A 17,248-nucleotide genomic window follows, 5' to 3' on the forward strand; every position below is an offset into this window, starting at 1 on the left:
CGATCCCGTAATGCCGGGATCACGCCCTGAGCCGAAGGCAGACGATCAACCGCTGTGCCACCCAGGCGCCCCATCACATTACAAAATTCTTAAATGGTGGACATTTTTGAGAACAAAACTCAGAAAAGACAGAAAATACCCACCAAACCCATTATACACATATGTACACACATAATGAATACATGCACGCATATATTTTTTGCATACATATATATTTAAAGATTTATTTTAGAGCGAGAGTGCGTGCGAGCGGGGGGACAGAGGGTGAGAGAGAAGCTCAAGCAGAGAGCCTGACGTGGGGCTCGACCCCACGACCCTGAGATCGGGACCCGAGCTGCAACCACGCGTCGGACGCTCACCGACTGTGCCATCCAGGCGCCCCTGCATACACATGTATTTTCAAAAATAAAATATATACTTAAAAAAATTAAGGCTGCATCATATTTTTCAAGACACATCTTTATTGCGATATAATTCACATATTATACATATACGACTGGATTGTTTTTGGGGTGTTCTGTCATGTTTTGAGAACCGTGGCAGAGTGCGCCCTCCGAACCACCGTCCGGCGTGCAGTGTCACACGGCGCCCAGCCCGTCTCTCGCGGGGACTGTGGGCACCTAGCCGCAATGCAGCAGCACCCGGTCTGCTTGACAATGTGGGGTTGTCGCACGCCGGGGACCCCCCCCCCCCCCCGTGAAGCTGGGGGGCCTGGGACGGGTTCTCCCTCAGCAGGAGCCCGCGCTGGGATGCCTTGATCCCGGGCTTCTGGCTCCGGAGCCTGGGCGGAGGCACGTCGTCACAGCTGCCCTCGCTAACCGGCACAGGCTACGGACGGGTAGGACGCCCCCGGAAGACACGTGCTGCTTGGACACAAAGTGTCAGCACATCAGAGTGGAAGCGCCGGGCAGAGCGCACGGCAACAGCTTGGGGTGCAGGAGCACAGGGAGGTGGCCGGGACTGCAGCCCAGCGGGTCCGGGAGTCAGGCCCTGAGGACGCTGCTGTGCAGAGCCCCTGACCCCGGGCTGGCCCTCCGCAACGCAGGCAGAAGGCCCTTCACAGGAGCTAAAGCAAGAACATTCCAGCAAACCAGCCCTGGGAGGGAATGACCCACCCACGGACACCACGTGACAGTGCAAAGGCCCTGCCCTGGCCAGACGGGTTCCCCAAATAGAGAACTGCTCAGCTCCAAGAACCCAGCCTCTTGGGGGGGCTCTGAGGTCACCCCCCCACCCTCGTGTGGCTGGATGCGTGGCAGCCGGTGCATGGCCTTCACACTTACTTCCTCACGGCTTCCGTGTGGCCCCTGTCCTCACACCTCCAAAGCCCTTTATCAAAGCCACGTTCGCTCTTCCCATTGCTTTGTGGTAAATGTTGAGTCTTACAGTCGTTTTCCACCGACAGGAAAACCATGAAGACAGGAGAGCGCCTTTCCATGTCCCCTGCACCCGGTCTTCCCTGTTCTGACGCCTGGCGCTAGCGTGGTGCGCCCATCACCGTTAACGGGTCAATACCCAGAGTCTGGTATTAACTCAGGCTCACGGCCCTCCAGGTTTCCCGTTTCGTCTCCCGTCCTCTGTCTCGGGACCATGTCCGGGGTCCCATGCAGCGTTCAGCTGTCGCATCTCCTTCGGCTCCTCTGGGCTGAGACGGTTTCTCAGCCTTCCCTGATTCGGGTGCCAAGGGCAGCCGTGCCGAGGGCCGTGGGGAGTTTGCAGAATGAGTCTCTGCCGGGGCTTAGCGGGTACTTCCCCGTGGTTACCTTGGGGTGGGGGCTTCGGGGGGAATCCTGTCCACACCTGCCTCTGTGGGTTCTTCCGGGAACTTCTTGGGGCACCCAAGCTGCTCTGCTGGGTTCAGGTCCTGGGGGCGGGGGGCGTGAGGACACCTTCTTACACAGTTTGCATTGCTGATAACGGAGGCTCTCTGGTTTTCTAAAGTTATTCAGTTTTGGAGTTTTGTGCTTTACTCATATTTATGACCTTTAAAAATTAAAGGATACCGCCTGTGTCTGTAATCCTAAATGAAATGTCTACTTTGCCCTGGTTTTCAACTTCAAATAAAGGGAATCGTACTCCGAAAAAAAACAAAGGAAAACCTCAGATCCCAGAATCTGGAAACAAAAAGTAACATCTTTGTGTCCTTAAAAAAATACTCGAATGTTCTGGTTATTCATATATATACTTTTAAATGTATGTCCTTTCCGGAATTTCAGAAGTAAATATTTCTCAGAGCAGTGGCTTCTCTCAAGGACCATTTTAAAAGAAACTATATGTTCTTTTTAGCTGAAAAAGGCAGGACATCAGCGAGAGCCCTTGGTGGAGACGTGCCCACAGCAGTGGCGCTCTGCGAGCTCTCTTGCCGCAGGGACAGCAGGTAACATCTGGGACGGCTGTGGTCAAGACCACCGAGGGGTGGGGACCGGCGGTGCCCGGGAAGCTCTGAATGGCTGCACTGCTGAGGGAAGAAGCCCTGCCATGCCGGCTGGGCAACCCTCCGTGCATCTGCACCCAGATGTCCCCTCCGTATAAAAATACTATCATTGGATTGCCCCCCCCCCAGTATGACTTCATCTGAACTAATGACACCTGCAGTGACCCTGTTCCCAAACAAAGCCCCATTCTGAGGTCTAGGAGTCCAACCCTTGAACTCGGAGGTCCCAGCTGGAGCCCCGAACCCGCCTTCTCTTGGTGTGGCTGGCCTGCCCCTGTGCCCAGCACGTCCTCCGTGTCCAGGTCTTTCAGAGCCCAGTCCTATCTCCCGGTGCATCCCTGGCTGCGGACCGCTTGCTTCGGGAGGAGGGGACAGAGCTGAAACGCTTCCTTCCAATTCACCACCTCCAGCCGGGGCTGGTACCGTGTGCGGAGCCGGGAAGGACCTGGAGTTTTCAGAGGGCACTGTCCTACCGTGACCCGAGCAGGCCTCGTGCCCGCCCCTCCCCGGCTGCCACCTGATGCTTTGCCATTCCCACGTCCCCCAGAGGAGCGTGGGGTGTGGCAGCTGCAGGACGCGCTGGCTCCGGGGCGCCGCGAGCACGGGGGCGGGGGGTGGGGGACGTCGTTGTAAGCCATGGCCCCCTCTCACCTGGAGGACTGTGGGCTCCATCGAGTCTGCATTTCAGGACAAACAGCGTTTCCCCGATGCTGCCAGAACCTTTGGCAGTCCAGTGGAAGAGTAACACCCTCCTTCTTTCTAACAAGGACACAGAGAATCTGTCTCCCGTGTAGGGGACTCTGGCCTTGACACGGCTTGGCAGAAACACAATGTTCTGTGGGTTTGGTTTTTTTTTTTTTTTAAGCTTATTTATTAATTTTTTTAGTAATCTCTGCACCTAAGGTGGGGCTTGAACTCACGACCCTGAGTTCAAGTGTCTCACTCCTCCCCGGCCCCGACAGAGCCAGCCAGGCGCCACTCTGTGAGGTTTTTAAATACACCACAAGGCTTCGTCCCTGCTGAGCTGGGGCCCGACCAGTGAACCACAGCCTAAGTCCTCTGAGCTTGTGACTTGCATGTCTGGGCAGAGGCAGACGTTCTGGGAATGGTTTGGCTGGGAGGGGCTGGGCTGATCCAAGTCCTCCCCAGGCTCCCAAACAGGAGCCCTCTAGGACCTGAATGGGCTGTGCACAGGGGGACACAGAACGGGGCAGCTCCCCAAATGGGAAAGACCTGCCAGCCTCACCCCTCTCCCTGCCCTGCTGTGGGCGGTGTGAAGGCCTTCCACACGGTGTCGTGGTCTCACGGGTGCCTGCTCACGTCTGTCCACGGTGCAGCCTTGCCAGTTTGGGGAGGGAACTGATTTCTAGAACACTTCCCTTATCTTGGTTTTTTAAACGTATTTTTAAATTTTTTACTTTGAAACAGTTACTGAAAGGCACAGAGAAATGTCCGGGGAGGTCCAGTGCACACTTGACCCCCACCCCCATGGTACCATCTTGCACACAGAGCACCCAGAATGCACAGCACAGATCCAGGACATGGACACTGCTCGTCCACACAGCCTATCCAGAGCGCACTGGTCTGACACACTCACAAATGCCTGCGTCTCCGCGTCACTCCAGCACACGTGCACAGTGACTCGCACCCCCTCCGGTCAGGTCACAGGATGCCCCTTCCCCAGGAAGCCATCCCTTTATCCGGAAACACTCAGGGGCAGCCTCTGCCATGAGCGCTCCGGGCACAAGGCAAATTCTGGAACTGGCACACAGCAGTGTCAGCACACCCACGATCTGGGGATGCCGCAAATGTGCGCTGGGACCCCACGGAGGTTTATTTTATTATTTTTTCTGGCATTTCCCTTGCTCCCCTATATCCTGATGTATGGCACTGTTGAAAGCAGGTGTCAGAGTCTGGGGTTTTCCTACAACCAAGAAAGGGAGTGTCCATGGAGACATTCTGGCCGTACTGCACCAGAAGTGAGGATGTGAGCCGGTGAGCGGTGGCATAGGTGACCCGGCAGCCAGCCAGGGCACCCGTGTTTGCAGCCAACATCCTACCACGGATGGAGGACCCTAAATGGTGGGATGGACATTCAGCAAACAGACCCCACAGCCCACTCCGCACGAGGCGGTGCAGACACCCCCTTCCTCTTCCTGACGTTCTTGTCATTTCGGAAATTTCGGTTTCTTCTCCTATCGCTCTGACAAGTTATGTGGTTTTCTTTTAAGATTTATTTTGGAGAGAGAGAGAGGGCCACACACGTGCATGAGCGGGGTGGGGGAGAGGGAGAAGCAGACTCCCCGATGAGCGCAGAGCCTCACGTGGGGCTCGATCCCAGGACCCCGAGATCAGGACCTGAGCCGAAATCAAGAGTCGGTGGCTCAACCCCCTGCACGACCCAGGCGCCCCTGGAGCTACGTTTTTATTTTTTTTATTTGTTTTATTTTAAAGATTTTATTTATTTATTCAACAGACAGAGAGACAGCCAGCGAGAGAGGGAACACAAGCAGGGGGAGTGGGAGAGGAAGAAGCAGGCTCATAGCAGAGGAGCCTGATGCGGGGCTCGAGCCCGGAACGCCGGGATCACGCCCTGAGCTGAAGGCAGACGCTTAACCGCTGTGCCACCCAACCGCTGTGCCACCCAGGCGCCCCTGGAGCTATGTTTTTAAACATTTTTATTGATCAGTTTTGCATCCGGAGAATGAAATTCTGGACGATTAGGAGACTGACGCTTCCTGACCACGTGCCCCACTTCATTTTAGGAAGACTGGAGAGTGAACTCATCTGGTCCTTATTAAAAGAACTAAAAAGCCTAAATACACTGTAGTTTGTATCACAAGCTGACCCACCAGCTGGGCCAACGATAAAACAGGAGTCAGCTCAAATAAACACTTGCAGCTTTAATTTCCTGCCCAGATCTGCGCTGGGCTGTCCCGCACGGATGACAGACAGAAGTTCGGGAAAAGTAGACCCCATGTCTCCAAACTGCCCCTGGGGCCGGGGGTGGTGCGTCCCAGTGCTTCCTGGGGACAGAGTCACCGTGCGGGGAGAGAGAACGTTCTGGAGACAGAGGGTGGGGTGGCTGCAGGATGGCATGAGCGTGCTTCAGGCCACGGAGCTGTGCAAGCAGCGACGGCTATGATGGGATATTCTGTGTTACACGTATTTTGCCACCATGTTTGAAAATCGCCCCGTGTGAGAATAAGCTCGGAAACCCGCCAGACTCCTCAGAGCCCACTCTGAATCCAAAACGCTGACAGAAGTGCACCTGCTGGCGGGACAGAGGCGCTGGTCAAGGCCAACAGGTGCAGCCCGGAGGCCGTGTGAGCTCTAGGACTCTTCACTGAGCCGCCAGCCCCCTGCGGGAGCCCAGGCTCTGACGCACTTAGGGAGGCCGACGCCGATGGCAGGGATGGAAGGCACAGGGGCGATGCTGCAGGAGGGCCGTGTGGCGCGGGCGGCAGCTGCACGCGGGCAAGCCCAGCACCACCTGCGGACTCGTCCAGCCATGTGCCCACGTCTGCTCTGCTCCAGGTGTGCCCCCCCCCCCCACAGGAAGAGCCTTGTTCCCACTGTCTTGGGTGGAAATGAAACAGGGTGGGGTGACCCGGAGAAATCCGGGGTCTGGGTGCCCAGAGAGGGGCAGAGTGGGCACCGGGTGGGGCCTGGAAGGGGTGGTGGTTGGGGGCTGGCGGCCATGTCCGGTGACCGTCTGGGAACAATGTGAGACAATATGATGGAGGACCTTGAGGAAAACAAATAGAAGCGGCTGCAGATTACATGTCTGGGAGAAGAAGAGGAAACAGAAAAGAGGAAGGAAACAATCTCCCCAGCGACACCTGTTTGAAATGCAGATGACACTGTGCAGCCTGCCCTGAAATGCCTAATAGTCGAAATGAAAGGCTTCTTAAAAAAAATCAAAGGCAAACAGGATGGGAACTCAACGGGGCCTAATCCTTGGCTCTTTGTTGAGGAGACACTGCAGCGCACCACCCTCTCCTGGTCTGGGAGTGCAGGTGTCTCGCTGGAGCGGGGTCGAGGCCGCTGGGGAGCCCCCGAAGGGGGCGGCAGCGGGGTCATGTTCCTGACGGGGCGTCTGTCGCCCTCTGACCCCAACACTGAACACGTCAGGAAACATCCCACACGGTGTGGGAAATGCCTGGCTTGTAGGGATGGGGTTTACAAAAGTTTTTCTTAATGTTATACGATACACATAATATTCAAGATCGTAACCGTTTCCAGGAGCACAGCCCCACGGCATGAAGCACACTCACCCCGTCCTGCAGCCACCCCCACCCTCTGTCTCCAGAACGTTCCCTCTCCCCACACAGAGACTCTGTCCCCAGGAAGCACGGACTCCCCACCCCCTGCCCCAGCCCTGGCTCCCACAACTCCTCTCTGTGTAGACGGGACTTATCCGGAACCTCCTGGGAGTGGGGTCCTGCGGGATGTGTCCTTCTGGGTCTGGCTGCCCTCGCTGAGCCTGGTGTCCTCAGGGTCCGTCCAGGTCGTGGCCGGTGTCAGGGTCCCTTCCTTTCTAGGGCTGGGTCGTGTTCCAGCACGTGGACGGACCACACGGTGTGTCCTTCATCTGCAGATGGGACACCTGGGGTGCTTCCCACTTCCGTCTACTGTAAATAGTGCTGCTGTGAACACGGGGTGCAGATTATCTTTTTGATATTTCAATGCTTCCAGTGTTTTTGGGTAGATACCCTGAGTGGGACTGCCGGGTCATATGGTCCTTCTATTTTTAACTTTCTGAGGAGCTGCCAGGCTCATTCCCACAGCAGCTGCACCATGCTCCCTCCACGCCCACAGTTCAGTCAGCAGCCAGGCCCGGCGGGCGCAGATCCCAGGGCGGGCACGTGTGTGCAGGGACGTCCTTGCGGTGGCGGGGACACAAGCAGAAGCTGGTAGCAGTTACCCAGGCTGCGCTCTCCGTCTAGTCAGGCTACCACCACAAAATACCACACCAGGGGACCTAGACGTTCCTTCTCTCCCAGTTCTGGAGACCAGAAGTCTGAAAGCAAGGTGGTGGCAGGGCTGCTTTCTCCTGCGGCCTCTCCCCTGGGCGTGCAGACGGCCATCTTCTGCCCGTGTCCTCACACGGTCTCTCATGCCCTAATCGCCTCTTCTTATAAGGACACCAGTCCTATTGGGTTAGGACCCACCCTTGGGACCTCATTCTAACCTAATGACCTCTTTAAAGACCCTGAATCCACATACAGTCACATCCTGAGGATTAGGACTTCAACATATGGGTTTGGAGAGGACACAATTCAGCCCGTAACAGCAGCAGAAACAAGTTAATGGCACGCACACTGCGTGGTTAAAACAGATTTATACCTCACAGTTCTAGAGGTCAGTAGGCCCCGGTCATGTTCACCGGGTCAAAATCGCTGGGCCACACTCCCTCTGCAGGCTCCATCCTGCCTCTTCTGGCTCCTGGGGGTCCCTTGGCTTGTGGCTGTGTCCCTCCAGTCTCTGCCTCCAGCTTCACATGGCTCTTCCTTTATGTGTGCGTCAAATCCCCTGCCTCTGCCGTATCAGGGCCCCTGCAATGACACCAGGACTCAGATAATCCAGGATCATCTCCCGTCAAGATCCTTAGCTTAGGGGCGCCTGGGTGGCACAGCGGTTAAGCGTCTGCTCTCAGCTCAGGGCGTGATCCCAGCATTACGGGATCGAGCCCCACATCAGGCTCTTCCGCTATGAGCCTGCTTCTTCCTCTCCCACTCCCCCTGCTTGTGTTCCCTCTCTCGCTGGCTGTCTCTATCTCTATCGAATGAATAAATAAAATCTTAAAAAAAAATCCTTAACTTAATCACATCTAAAAATTCCTTTTCTGCTAGACAGTGTCCATAGGTTCCAGGAGTTAGGATATGGGTGTCTTTCCGTGGCCATTTTAGCTTCTCACACCACCCCCAAGATCATTACTGGGCTACAAAAAGCAGTGGGGCACCGACAGGCACTGCTCCCGGGGACGGACCCCAAGCCCACGACGCTCAGGGAGGGAACCAGACACAGAAGGCCCCACAGCGTGTGAGTCCACGTGTGACCTGTCCAGAACAGGCACATCACAGGGGCGGTGAATGCTAATGGGGACAGGGCTTCTTTTGGGGTGATGGAACGTTCTGGGACTAGACAGAGGTTAGTGGTTGCACAACACTGTGAATTGCACACTTTAAATGGGTAAGTTGTATTGTATGCAAATTTTATCTGCATAAACCTACAATAAAATTAGTTTTAAATTTTGATTAGAAAAGGCAGCCAACATGTTTTTAAAAATATTTTGAGTGAGAGAGACAGAGCAAGAGCACGCGTCAGCGGGGGGAGGGGCAGAGGGGGGGGGGGGAGAGAGAGAGAGTCCTCAAGCAGACTCCCCGCTGAGCAGGGAGCCCTGCATGGCCCTCGATCTCAGGACCCTGAGCTGAAATCAAGAGTCGGACGCCCGACCAGCTGAGCCACCCAGGTGCCCGCCCCGTCATGTTTCAAAATATGTGTCTCATAACCAGTTTTCCTCAGTTTCTGGAGGCCTGTGTGCACACACTCATAGACACTGTTGAAAGCGTTCCCCTTAATCAAGAGGAGACTCCAACTGGTACATACCAAAGGTTCTTGCAGAAATAGTGATATCAACATAATGTTCCCACAAGTTCCATTTGCCCCTTTGGAGAAAAGTCTATAAATCCAATTACTAAACAGGGCTGCCAGATTTGCCAACTAAAAATACAGAACACCCAGTTATTGTTGAAATTTATACATATAACAGATATATCTTCAGGGTGTAATGAAGTACTCGGACTAAACGATCATCTGTATGTTAATAACGTATCTAATGAGCATTTACTCCGTACATGACGTGTACCCGATAATTTGCACCTAACATGGGTCTAACAATGCAGTCCTGTATTTTACCTGGAGAAGTGTGACGGGCAAGGCTGCTAACAACTCTGACCCACGGTGAGGCATGGTGAGGAGCTCACTAACTGTGAGGTTTTGATGGGTTGAATGTGTCTCCCAAAAATTATGCCGAGTCCTAACCCTCGGGAACCTGTGAATGGGCCTTATTTGGAAATAGGGTCTTTGCAGATGCAAGTTAGTAGTTAGGATGAGGTCACACAGGGTAGGAACGGACCCAGAACCAACGAGCAGTGTGCTTATAAGATGAAGGGAATGTGGACACAGACACACGGAGGAAAGACTGGTCCATAAACCAAGAGACACCAAAGCCAAGAGAGGCTGGAAGAGGCAGGGAGATGAGCCTCCAGAGGGAGCACGGCCCTGCGACACCTTCAGTCCGGATTTTTGGTCTCCCGGAGCAGGAGGCAGCAAATTTCTGCTCGTGGTCCTTTGTTACAATCACCCTAGAAAAGTAACACAGATACGATCTATAATCTGTGCAGAAACTCCGGCCAGGCACCCCAAGCTGTCCGTCCACGATTCATCTTGATTCGTTAATCCTGGGCACATCCCACAGGACAGCCCGGGTGGACGGTGCCAAGTCACGAGCCCTGTGAGGAACCACCTCGGACGTGCTGAATGCAAACGGCCAAAGCCAGATTCGGCGTGGCAGGAGGTGGTGAAGGAGACAGACGGGGCTCTCCCCTCCTCCCACAGTGGCCCACCACCCAAAGGGAAGTCCCGATGGGCAGCTGGAAGTTCTGGAGAAGAAAGCCGCCTGCTGTGACGGCTGTCCTTTCTTTCATTTTTTCATTCACCAGGCAGTGAGCCCATGCTGGGTGCAGGGACCAAGCTTGTCTCAAGGACAGCCCAGGGCACGAGTGGACCCATTCGAGGCTACCTCCAGGAATGATGGCAGGGGGCAATTAGTCTATGGCCATGGGCTCATTCGGGGGGATCCTGCCTCTAGGGGACACTGGGCAACATCCAAGGACGTCTGTGGTTGAGATGACTGGGGGCGCTCCAGGCATCGAGTGGGTGGGGACTAGGGGTGCTGTTCAACTCTCCCTGGTGCCCAGGAAGGCCACAAACGGCAGCGCTGCCCAGGAGGGGAGACTGCGGCATCAAAGCCAGTTAGTGCCACAACTGGGATCAGCGTGGAGAACAGGAGCGCACGGCTTCTTCACAGCTGCCGGCAAAGCCGTCGATAGGCCCTGCAAGCCAAGTGAGGGCCTGGGCCCCCAGGACAGCCGATGGTGGGGCAGCCTGCTGGGAAGGGGGTCAACAAGATGGGCACACAGCAGTTAGTTCAGCAGCCTGGAGGGGCCAGTCCCACACCAGGGAAGCATAACATAGGTGGTTTTAAAATATTTTACTTTTTTGGTCACCTTTTTTAAAAAACAATGATAGAGGTAATACAGGCCCAATGTAACCCAACAGAGCTCAGGAACATGACAGAATCCCGTCCGCCGCCTCCTCCAGGACTGCCCTGCACCCACCGGGCGTCCGGCGTCCGCACAGCCCCGTAGCTGGGTCAACACTCAGGGTCTCGGCGGGACGAGGAGCGCCAGGGCACACAAGGGTTGCTCGAACTGGGAGCGTGGTCTCCTCGGCTCCTTGCACGCGGCAGGTGCCTTCCAGGCCCCTCGTGCTCGTGGAGCTGTCCGGGGCCCGGCTCCACTGCCCCCCTGTGAGGCTGGCTGGCAGCTCGTCCTCTGCTTCAGCTCAGGGAGGCTTGGCCAAGCTCCGCTCCACCGCACAGGGGCCCCCGAACGGGGCGTCGGCAGGGGCCGTGACCTCTCCTGGCTCCTCTCCCTCGCTTCCAAAACGGCGGCAACCTCCTCCCGCTGAGCTTAGTGGCTTCCTCGTGCACCCTTTCCCCTCACATCCTAAGGGCTGCCCCGACCGCTCCCTAGTGCTAACTAAGGTATTTTCCTAAACAAGCCCACTGGCGTCTCCAGAATATGTTCTGGTACCGGCTGGTAAAATGAATTCTTCCCCGTCCTGTACGACACAACAATGAATGATACGCCCTCTCCCACTGGCAGGAGGTCAGCATCCAGCCGAAGACAAGCACGCAGACCAGTACATACATTACAGCGTAAACCCGCGACACTGCACGATGTGACAAACACCCTCGGCTCAGCGTCTGTGAACAACAAAGGTTCGTTTCTCTCACGTGCTATGGGGACTGCGCCGAACAGTGTCCCCCTGCAAAGTCACGTCCACCGAGAACCTCAGAACCTGATGAAGTAGGGTCTTTGCTGGCAATTAAGATGAGACTATAATGGAGTAGGATGGGCCCTGACTTCAATAACGGGTGTCCTTACAAAAAGAGGAAACAGGGACACAAGGCAGGGAAGGAGTCCATGTGAAGACGGAGGCGGAGAGGGGAGGGATGTGTCCACAAGCCAAGGATGGCCAGAGCCCCAGGAGCTGGGAGACAGAGGTGGGACAGCCCTCCCTCAGAGGCCCCGAAGGAACCAGTCCTGCCTAGACCTCAGACTTCTCCAGAAGCAGGAGATCATAATGGCTACTGTTGTAAGCCACCAGGCGACGGTGCTATCACAGCAGCCAAAGGAACTCCGCCACCAGTCATCCACTACAGCTGTGGGACTCAACTGTGTCACTGTCCTCCTTGCTCTCAGGACTGGCCGGGTCAGGGGCAGACAGAACCGGTTCCTGGGGTGGGCAGAAAGGAGAGGAGGGTGAACACATGTGGCCACAGTGCTGGGCTCCCATTTCTTCCACTGGCACCCATGCCACAGCCATGCCTGCGTTGACTGGGGTAGGAAGTGTGAGTCACCCTGTGCCATCAGGAGGGAGAACTAAACAGACGGGAACCCCACCAGTGACCACCACACCGCAGGTGCAGACCGGCTGTGGGCTCCCAGGGAGGGCTCCCTGAAGCAGCTGAACCTTGACCTGGGCCTCTGGAGGGCAAGGCGGCCGGGGAGAGCATGGAAACAACAATCAAGGAAGGCGGGAGAGGGAGCTTGGGAACTCCACCACGGCGGATGGAGGTATGCCACGTAGCAAGTGACAGCAAACTTAGAGGCTTAAAACAATGCTCCTCTGAACGTTTCTGTGGGTTGGGAGCCTGGGGGACACGTGGGTGGGTGTTGTGCTCAGGGTGTCTGCAGTGGTGATCCAGGGGTTGGCTGGGCCTATGCTGCCTCTGAGGCAGATGCCCCTTCCAAGCTCACAGGGCTGTTGGTACAATTCCTTTCTGGGCAGCTGCATACGTTGTGGTGTCCTGCTTCTCCTTGGCCACAGAAGAGTCCCTGGGACCTCAGGAGGACTCCCAGTCCCTCGTCTAAAGGGCTCTCCTGATTAGGTCAGGCCCACCAAAATAATTTTCTTTTTCATTAACTAAAGGTCAACTGATTTTTAAAAAAGATTTTATTTACTTATTTGCCAGAAATGGGGGGGGGGCGAGGGAGAGCACAAGCAGGGGGAGCAGCAGAGGGAGAGGGAGAAGCAGGCTCCACACTGAGCAAGGAGCCCGATGCCAGGCTTGATCCCAGGATCCTGGGATCATGACGTCCTGGGATCATGACCTGAGCCGAAGGCAGACACTTAACCAACTGAGCCACCCAGGTTTCCCTAAACGTCAACTGCTGAAGGACCTCCATTCCATCCAGAAGATCCTTTCACCTCCGCCCTGTACCATATAATCAGAGACATGACACCCATCACATCACAAATTCTATTCACACTTAAGGGGAGGGGATTACACAAGGTCGTGAGCCACTGACTGTCTTAGTGTTCTGCCTGCCACACCGTCAAAGACACAGAGCAGGCGAAAGCCTGGGCCAGGATAGCCCACAGGAGGCAGGGAGGACAAGAGCTGGTGGTGCGGCTGCTCGCACCTGAAGTCTCAGCAGAAGACACCTAGGACGTGTGGGTGCCCTTCTATTTGGGGTCTCTTAGCCCCCTAGAGTCACAGTAGCAGCCTTCCCTCTATCTGACACGCTACGGGGCTAAGGGTCCTGAGTACCACAGACTCTGCTCTGGTCTACGTGGGGCTTCCTGGCACAGTCCCCCGGGCAGCCCCCCAGGGAGGCATCTGCCCACTTGGGCACTCACCCAGTCACTCAATCCTCATCTCTTCTGGACCGCACTCTGAGGCTCCCGACCCACAGACCCCGGAGGGAAGGCCAGGCCCCTCCCCCAGGCTGGGTGGGGGACAGACAAACCACCCTTCTCTACCACTGTGACTATGGGTAAGAGGCAGCAGCTCACAGGTGAGACACCCAATGCGGTCTCCCCTAACTCACAGTGGGGAAACTGAGGCAGAGGCGACGTGCTCAAGGAGCCCAGCCAACCCGAATATGTAGGTCTTCTGTCCACCCCACAGCACCTGCCTCCCTGAAATTAACTTCCCTGTGCCCACCAGGGCCCCAGCTGTGGGGTGCCGGGCAGCCTACAAGACACTCACAGGCAAGGGCCTGGTGACTCCTCTCAACCGCCCCTGGGGTGACGTAGGGACAGGCTCTGATGCAGGGGTTGCTAGCTGTCCTTAAATGTCCCTTCTCCTCCAAGTAGCAGCACCTCCCTTACAACTGGGGGAGTGGCTCCTAGGATAAAGACAAGTTCCCAGCCGGCCAGCAGCTAGCTCCAGCTGTGCGGCTATGCTTGGGTCTGGGAACGCAGGGCAGACGTGGTATGCCAGCCCCTAGATCACACCCTCCACTCTTCCTCGATCCCCTGCGTGGGATAGGTGGGTCCTAAAGATGTCCACACACTCATCCCTGGAAACGATGCATACATGGGACTGACACTAGAGACCTCAAAATAGGGAGATTATCCGGCACGTGCACCACATGGAACACTACTCAAACAAAAAGGAGGAACTCCTGAGGCATGTGAGAATTTGGATGCCTCTCTGGGGTATCGTGCCGAGTGGGAAGAGCAGGTCTCTGAAGCTGTGTGCTGTATGGTTGCACTTACAGAGCATTCTCAGGGAATTAGAGATGGACAGCAGATCTGTGGTGCCCAGGGACGAGAGATGGCAGCAGGGCGGGTGGGGGTCTAGCAGGGGTAGCTGGAGGGAGCTCTCTGTAGCTATGTCTTGACTAGGGTGGGCGGTACACAATCTATGCATCATACAATGGCTCAAAGCTCCACACACCACTGTATCATGTCAGCGTCCTGGTTGTGAAGCTGTATTACAGACACACAAAATAAAACCATGGGGGGAAGGGGAGTGACAAGTACAAGGTTCCTCTCTGGACTCCTTCTGCAAACTTCTGTGAATCTGTGATTATTATAAAATAATAAATTAGAAACAAAAACAAAAAACCCGCCTAGGGCACACCTAAGCCCTCAGGGACTCCCTCTGCTTTCCCCAACCCTTGTTCCTGGCCTCACCAGGCATCACTTACTTTCTCTGACAAGTAGGGCCTTCCACCACCCCAGGGCCTTTGCATGGCCCCCTAAGCTCTGAAAACTCTCCCCCAGTCCCCAGGCCATTCAGACATCAGGTTTTCAGGCTAAATGTCATTTCCATGATCCCCTCCACCCCCGAACCCTGGCCACAAACAGAACTGTCTCTGTTACTCTCTCGGTTTCTCGAACTCTTCCTCTATTAGCTTTGTCAGAACCTGTATGTGGTTCATGGTACAATGGGTAACAGTCTGGGCTTTGGAGCTAGATTTCCCATTTCACATCTCAGTTCTGGGGGAGCCTGGGTGGCTCAGTCAGTGAAGCGTCTGCCTTCGGCTCAGGTCATGATCCTGGGGTCCCGGGATGGAGCCCCGCATGCGACTCCCTGCCCAGGGGGGAGACTGCTTCTCCCTCTGCCTGTGCTCTCCCACCCTGCTCATTCTCTCTTTCTGGAATAAATAAAAAAATAATCTTAAAAACACTATCTCAGCTCTGACTTGAACGAATGGGTCAACTTTCTTCTCTTTGGGTTTCCTTGTCTGTAAAATGGGTTGTGCTCCTGGGAACCTTGGGTGGCCATGGCAGACTCCAGTGACGCCATCGGAGCAAGCGCGGACCCCTCCGAGGGTGGAGGAGCCCTGAGCGCACAGGCAGAGGCACCAGCCCGGCTGCCGACGCCCCCCTCCAAGCACACACGCGACAGCCAGAGCGCACCCAGAGGCACCCAGGGGAACCGAGGCCAGGCTGCGTAACGGTGAGGAAGCAAACTTGGTTCTGGTTAATAGGCTTTGCGCTGCTTTGTGGTAGAGGGATAACCAAAGTAACGAGGTACTCGTGACACCGACCTTCTGCAGTTCCCGCCATAAATGAGCTGGTAACTGTAAAGCGCTGGGATGCTGCCGTCACTACTGTTACGTGTCTTCTCCACCAGACTGAGCTCCCTGAGCGCCACTTTGCTCAGCACCGAACGCCCAGCCCGGGTAGCAGGCAGTCCCTGAAACAGCTGCCGCACACCCCACACCCGAGACGCCCGCTGCGCGCTGCGCGAGAGGCTACTGCTACAGGAGCTCCAAGGACCAGCACAGACGCCGAGAGGACACCCTTGAACAAGGAACACCCTCTGGGGCTCAGTTCAGGCTTCCGGGAAGCACTCCCCCTGCAAACGCGGCGCCAACACCGCCGTCCTGCTCGAGCATCTGGGAGGGTCTCTGTGGATTTCGGCGAAGCCCACTGCGCTGCTGGAAACTCGCGGGACTCGTCTGCGCACGACGTACCGCACGGCTCTCGGAGCACATCTGACAGAGGCGAGACTGTGGGCCGGGGCTCTGAACGCCGGAAGGCCCGGGGCGGACGAGGTCAAGCAGCGGTCCGGGAAGGCCTCCTTGGCCCTGCCCCGCGCGGCCCAGCGTGCCGAGGGCCCGGCGGCGCGGCTTCCACCGCGGCTAACCTGCGGACGGCTGAGCGGCGTGTTAACCTCGTTACTGACCCACGACGACTGCAGCCACGTTCAGACCCACACACGGCCGAGGGCGAGCCGTTCCAAACCACGGCTGAACCCGCACTCTGCAAACGCGCCTCCGAACTCGGACTCCACTACCGTCGGCACCCATCCCACCCCCTCATTACGGCCCCAAGGGGACCTCAGCGGGCACCGTGCCCAGGCCCAGAGCCGCGGACACCGTCTACACCCGGAGGCGGGAACAGGGCGCAGCGTCGGTGGAGCTGGGCGGTTCCCGGCGGCAGCGCCTTCCTGCCCTCCCCCCGCTTCCCCGGGCGTCAGCTCCGTCTCCTTCCTCCACCCACCCACCCACCTACAGGCGTCAGCTCCCCGCTCCCTGCCTGCCCTGGGCTTCCACGCTTCCGCCCCCACGCATCGGCCCCTGCGCCCTCCTGCCCCCCTACGCCTCCCTGCTCCTCTGCCCCCCTCCCCCCGGGCGTCGGCCTCTGCACCTCCCCGCCTCTCTGCCCCCCCGCCCCTCCCCCCCGGCGTCAGCCCCCGCGCCCCCCTGCCCCTCTGCCCCCCCAAGTTCCCCGCCCCTCCGCCCGCGGGGGGCGTGAAGCTCGGGGCCACAGGCCTGGCGGCGTCCGCTTGCTCAGGGCCACCGACGCCTGGGGATTAAGCTGACAAGAGGCGACGCGACCCCGGAGCCCGGCCCACGCGCTGGTACCTGCTTCCCGGGCTGCGTTTAGCGGCTCCGCCGTGGGCACCGCGGCAGCACGTGGCGCCTCAGGACCATGAAGGTTCTGGAAGGCTCTGGAAGGTTCTCTCGGGCGGGGGGGGGCAGATGGAGGGGGCGCCTTCTCCAGGCCGCGGCGCGCAGAGGCGGGTTCACAAAGAGAGCGGGGCCGGCCCGGACGGAGGCCGCCCACTCGGCGCCCCTCGGCTTCGCACCCGCCCCCCTCCCGGCTTCCGTCAATCAACCGCGCGCGCGTCCGCGCAGCGCCTATCAGTCAACCGCGCGCACGCCTGCCCAGGCGGAAGGGGCGGGTCCCGGGGCGGCTACGCGCGCCCCATTGGTC

General features: G+C 57.1%; 1 long non-coding RNA gene across 1 annotated transcript; it reads right to left on the reverse strand.

Moving 5' to 3' along the window:
• Positions 1 to 443: 443 nt before the first annotated feature.
• Positions 444 to 17,153, reverse strand: LOC130543582 (uncharacterized). Its single transcript, XR_008959044.1, has 2 exons — positions 16,897 to 17,153; positions 444 to 7,992 (listed from the first exon to the last, which is right to left on the reverse strand). It is a non-coding gene; the product is annotated as an uncharacterized LOC130543582 (long non-coding RNA).
• Between the last annotated feature and the right edge of the window lie 95 nt (positions 17,154 to 17,248).

The sequence above is a fragment of the Ursus arctos genome, unplaced genomic scaffold, assembly GCF_023065955.2.
Source record: "Ursus arctos isolate Adak ecotype North America unplaced genomic scaffold, UrsArc2.0 scaffold_14, whole genome shotgun sequence".
Taxonomy (NCBI): Eukaryota; Metazoa; Chordata; class Mammalia; order Carnivora; family Ursidae; genus Ursus; species Ursus arctos.